This window comes from Arachis duranensis, chromosome 2 (genome assembly GCF_000817695.3).
Source record: "Arachis duranensis cultivar V14167 chromosome 2, aradu.V14167.gnm2.J7QH, whole genome shotgun sequence".
NCBI classification, from domain to species: domain Eukaryota; kingdom Viridiplantae; phylum Streptophyta; class Magnoliopsida; order Fabales; family Fabaceae; genus Arachis; species Arachis duranensis.
Genome location: NC_029773.3, coordinates 23,000,785 through 23,006,049, shown reverse-complemented (window position 1 = coordinate 23,006,049; position 5,265 = coordinate 23,000,785).

The window sequence follows — 5,265 nt, the reverse complement described above, 5'->3', positions numbered from 1 at the left end:
TCCTCGAGCAAAAGAAGAAAGAAGAGAGTAGAAGAAGAAGAAATGAAGGAGATGGAAATGGCTTTGTGGTTCGGCCAAAGGGGGAGAAGGAGTGTTTAGGTTTTGTGAAAATGAAGGAGTGAATAGGGGTTTATATAGGGGTGAAGAGAGGGGTAGGGTTCGGCTATGGGAGGGTGGGTTTGGGTGGGAAAGTGGTTTGAATTTGAATGGTGAGGTAGGTGGGGTTTTATGAAGGATGAATGTGAGTGGTGAAGAGAAAGATAGGATTTGATAGGTGAAGGGTTTTTGGGAAAGAGGTGTTGAGGTGATTGGTGAATGGGTGAAGAAGAGAGAGAGTGGTGGGGTAGGTGGGGATCCTGTGGGGTCCACAGATCCTGAGGTGTCAAGGAAAAGTCATCCCTGCACCAAGTGGCGAGCAAAAATTGCTCTTCATGCCAATTCTGGCGTTAAACGCCGGGCTGGTGCCCATTTTTGGCGTTTAACGCCAACTTCTTGCCCTTTCCTGGCGTTAAACGCCAGTTTGGTGCCCCTTTCTGGCGTTAAATGCCCAAAATGGTGCCAGACTGGGCGTTAAATGCCCATTTGCTAGCTTCACTGGCGTTTAAACACCAGCAAGTTCTCCTCCAGGGTGTGCTGTTTTTCTTTCTATTTTTGCTTTTTCAATTGATTTTGTGACTTTTCATGATCATCAACCTACAGAAAATATAAAATAACAAAAGAGGATAGATAAATATAATAAGATTGGGTTGCCTCCCAACAAGCGTTTCTTTAATGTCATTAGCTTGACAGTGGGCTCTCATGGAGCCTCACAGATACTCAGAGCAATGTTGGAACCTCCCAACACCAAACTTAGAGTTTGAATATGGGGGTTCAACACCAAACTTAGAAGTTGGTTGTGGCCTCCCAACACCAAACTTAGAGTTTGACTGTGGGGGCTCTGTTTGACTCTGTTTTGAGAGAAGCTCATCATGCTTCCTCTCCATGGTGACAGAGGGATATCCTTGAGCCTTAAACACAAAGGATTCTTCATTCACTTGAATGATCAATTCTCCTCTGTCCACATCAATCACAGCCTTTGCTGTGGCTATCAAAGATCCCTAGCTTCTCCATTACAGAGAGAGGCATGAGGTTTACACTTGACCCTAGGTCACACAAGGCCTTCTTGAAGGTCATGGTGCCTATGGCACAAGGTATTAAGAACTTCCCAGGATCTTGTCTCTTTTGAGGTAGTTTCTGCCTAGACAAGTCATCCAATTCTTTGGTGAGCAAAGGGGATTTATCCTCCCAAGTCTCATTACCAAATAACTTGTCATTTAGCTTCATGATTGCTCCAAGGTATTTAGTAACTTGCTCTTCAGTGACAAACTCATCCTCTTCAGAGGAAGAATACTCATCAGAGCTCATGAATGGCAGAAGTAAATCGAATGGAATCTCTATGGTTTCAGTGGGAGCCTCAGATTCCCATGGTTCCTCATTAGGGAACTGATTGGAGGCCAGTGGACGTCCATTGAGGTCTTCCTCAGTGGCGTTCACTGCCTCTCCCTCCTCTCAAAATTCGGCCATGTTGATGGCCTTGCACTCTCCTTTTGGATTTTCTTCTGTATTGCTTAGAAGAGTACTAGGAGGGAGTTCAGTAATTTTCTTGCTCAGCTGTCCCACTTGTGCCTCCAAATTTCTAATGGAGGACCTTGTTTCAGTCATGAAACTGAGAGTGGCCTTAGATAGATCAGAGACTAAGTTTGCTAAGTTAGAAGAATTCTGCTCAGAATGCTCTATCTATTACTGAGATGATGATGGAAAAGGTTTGCTATTGCTAAACCTGTTTCTTCCACCATTGTTATTATTGAATTCTTGCTTCTGTAGATCCTTCCATGAAAAATTTGGATGATTCATCCATGAAGGATTATAGGTGTTGCCAAAGGCTTCACCCATGTAATTCACCTCTGCCATTGCAGGGTTCTCAGGTCTCCCATGTAATTCACCTCTTCCATTGAAGGGTTCTTAGGATCATAAGCTTCTTCTTCAGATGAAGCTTCCTTAGTACTGTTTGGTGCATTTTGCATTCCAGACAGACTTTGAGAAATCATATTGACTTGCTGAGTCAATATCTTGTTCTGAGCCAATATGGCATTCAGAGTATCAATCTCAAGAACTCTTTTCTTCTGATTAGTCCCATTATTCACAGGATTCCTTTCAGAAGTGTACATGAATTGGTTATTTGCAACCATTTCAATTAGTTCTTGAGCTTCTATAGGCGTCTTCTTCAGATGAAGAGATCCTCCAGCAGAGCTATCCAAAGACATCTTGGACAGTTCAGTCAGACCATCATAGAAAATACCTATGATGCTCCATTGAGAAAGCATGTTAGATGGACATTTTCTGATTAATTGTTTGTATCTTTCCCAAGCTTCATAGAGGGATTCTCCTTCCTTCTGTCTGATGGTTTGAGGGATAGAGATGCTTCTCCCATAGAAGTCGGGAGTAGGTGCAGTAAAGTCACCCAGCACCTTCCTTGCATTGTTGGCATTGTTGTTGTTTTCGGCTGCCATGTTTTCTTCTTCTTTGAAGATTTCTGTTAGGTCCTCTACAGAGAGTTGTGCCTTAGCTTCTCTTAGCTTTCGCTTCAAGGTTCTTTCAGGTTCAGGGTCAGCCTCAACAAGAATGCTTTTGTCTTTGCTCCTGCTCATATGAAAGAAAACAAAACAAGAAAATATGGAATCCTCTACGTCACAGTATAGAGATTCCTTGAGGTGTCAGAGGAAAAGAAAAATAGAAGGAAGAGGTAGAAAATTCGAACTTATCAATGAAAGATGGAGTTCGAATTGTGCATTGAGGAGTAGTGTTAGTCCATAAATAGAAAGATGTGAGAAGAGGGGAAGAAATTTTCGAAAATATTAAAAAGATTTTAAAAACATTTTGAAAAACTTTAATTGATTTTCGAAAACTAAGAGTGAAAAAGAAATCAAGTGTTTTTTTTTTGAAAAAGATTTTGAAATTAGAAATTAAAAAGATATGATTGAAAACTATTTTGAAAAAGATGTGATTAAAAAGATATGAATTGGTTTTAAAAAGATGTGATTGAGAAGATATGATTTGAAAAACATTTTAAAAAGATTTGATTTGATTGAGAAGATATGATTTGAAAAATAATTTAAAAAGATTTGATTTTAAAAAATTAATGACTTGGCTAACAAGAAAAGATATGATTCAAACATTAAACCTTTCTCAACAGAAAAGGCAACATACTTGAAATGTTAAATCAAATCATTAATTGATAGCAAGTATTTTTGAAAATGGAAAGAAATTATTTTGAAAAAGATTTGATTGAAAAGATTTGATTTGAAAAAGATTTGATTTTGAAAAATTTTTGAAAACTTGAAAAAAAATTTGAACTGAAAACAGAATCTTCCCTCATGTGCCATCCTGGCGTTAAACGCCCAGAATGGTGCACATTCTGGCATTTAACGCCCAAAGCACTACCCTTTTGGGCGTTAAACGCCCAGCCAGGCACCCTGACTGGCGTTTAAACGCCAGTTTGCCTTCCTTACTGGGCGTTTTGAACGCCCAGCTTTTTCTGTGTAATTCCTCTACTGTATGTTCTGAATGTTCAATTCTCTGTATTATTGACTTGAAAAGACACAAATTAAAAATATTTTTGGATTTTTAATAATGAGGAATAATCAAAATGCAACTAAAATCAAATAACAATGCATGCAAGACACCAAACTTAGCAGTTTGTATACTACTGACACTAACAAAATGAGAATGCATATGAGAAACACAAACTCTCAAGTCAAGAGAATTTAAAGATCAGAGTAATGAAATCATCAAGAACATCTTGAAGATCACTTAAGACACATGAATGAATGCAAGAAGAACAAAAACATGCAATTGACAACAAACTTAAAATGAAACACTAGACTCAAACAAGAAACATGAAATATTTTTGGTTTTTATGATTTTGTAATTTTTTTGGTTTTTTTCAAAAATTAAGTGGAGAAGAAAATAAAGATATCAAAATTCTCAATGAGAAGTCCAGGAATCATGCAATGTTTAGTCTAAGACTCCGGTCCAGGAATTAGACATGGCTTCACAGCCAGCCAAGCTTTCAAAGAAAGCTTCGGTCCAAAACACTAGACATGGCCAATGGCCAGCCAAGCCTTAGCAGATCACTGCTCCAACAGCAAGATTGATGATGATAAGAACATCACCTTGAAACACTAGAATTCATTCTTAAGAACTCTGAAGAAAAATGCCTAATCTAAGCAACAAGATAAACCGTCAGTTATCCAAACTCAAACAATCCCCGGCAACGGCGCCAAAAACTTGGTGCTGTTGCCGGAAAAAAAAAACGAAATTGTGATCATCGATGGCGCCATCAACATGGTACGCACAATTGTAATCTCAACTCTTTATCACAACTTCGCACAACTAACCAGCAAGTGTACTGATGCTGTGCTCCTTCCGTCTCTCTGCTTTCCTACTGTCTTCATCCAATCCTTCTTACTCCTTTCCATGGCAAGCTGTATGTAAGGTTTCACCGTTGTCAGTGGCTACCTCCCATCCTCTCAGTGAAAACGTTCAACGCACCCTGTCACGGCACGGCTATTCAGCTGTCGGTTCTCGATCATGTCGGAATAGAATCCAGTGATTCTTTTGCGTCTGTCACTAACGCCCCACAATCGCGAGTTTGAAGCTCGTCACAGTCATTCAATCATTGAATCCTACTCAAATACCACAGACAAGGTTTAGACCTTCCAGATTCTCTTGAATGCCGCCATCAATTCTAGCTTATACCACGAAGATTCCGATTAAGAAATCCAAGAGATAGACACTCAATCTAAGGTAGAACGGAGGTGGTTGTCAGGCACACGTTCATAGGTGAGAATGATGATGAGTGTCACGGATCATCACATTTATCAAGTTGAAGAACAAGTGATATCTTAGAACAAGAACAAGCCAAATTGAATAGAAGAATAATAGTAATTGCATTAATACTCGAGGTACAGCAGAGCTCCACACCTTAATCTATGGTGTGTAGAAACTCCACCGTTGAAAATACATAAGAACAAGGTCTAGGCATGGCCGTGAGGCCAGCCTCCCAATGATCTAAGATAGCATCAGAATAAAGATAGCTACCGATATATGAATACTGATGAGTGGATAATTTGTATACTTTTTGGCATTGTTTTTAGTATGTTTTTGTTATGATCTAGTTAGTTTTTAGTATATTTTTATTAGTTTTTAGTTAAAATTCACTTTTCT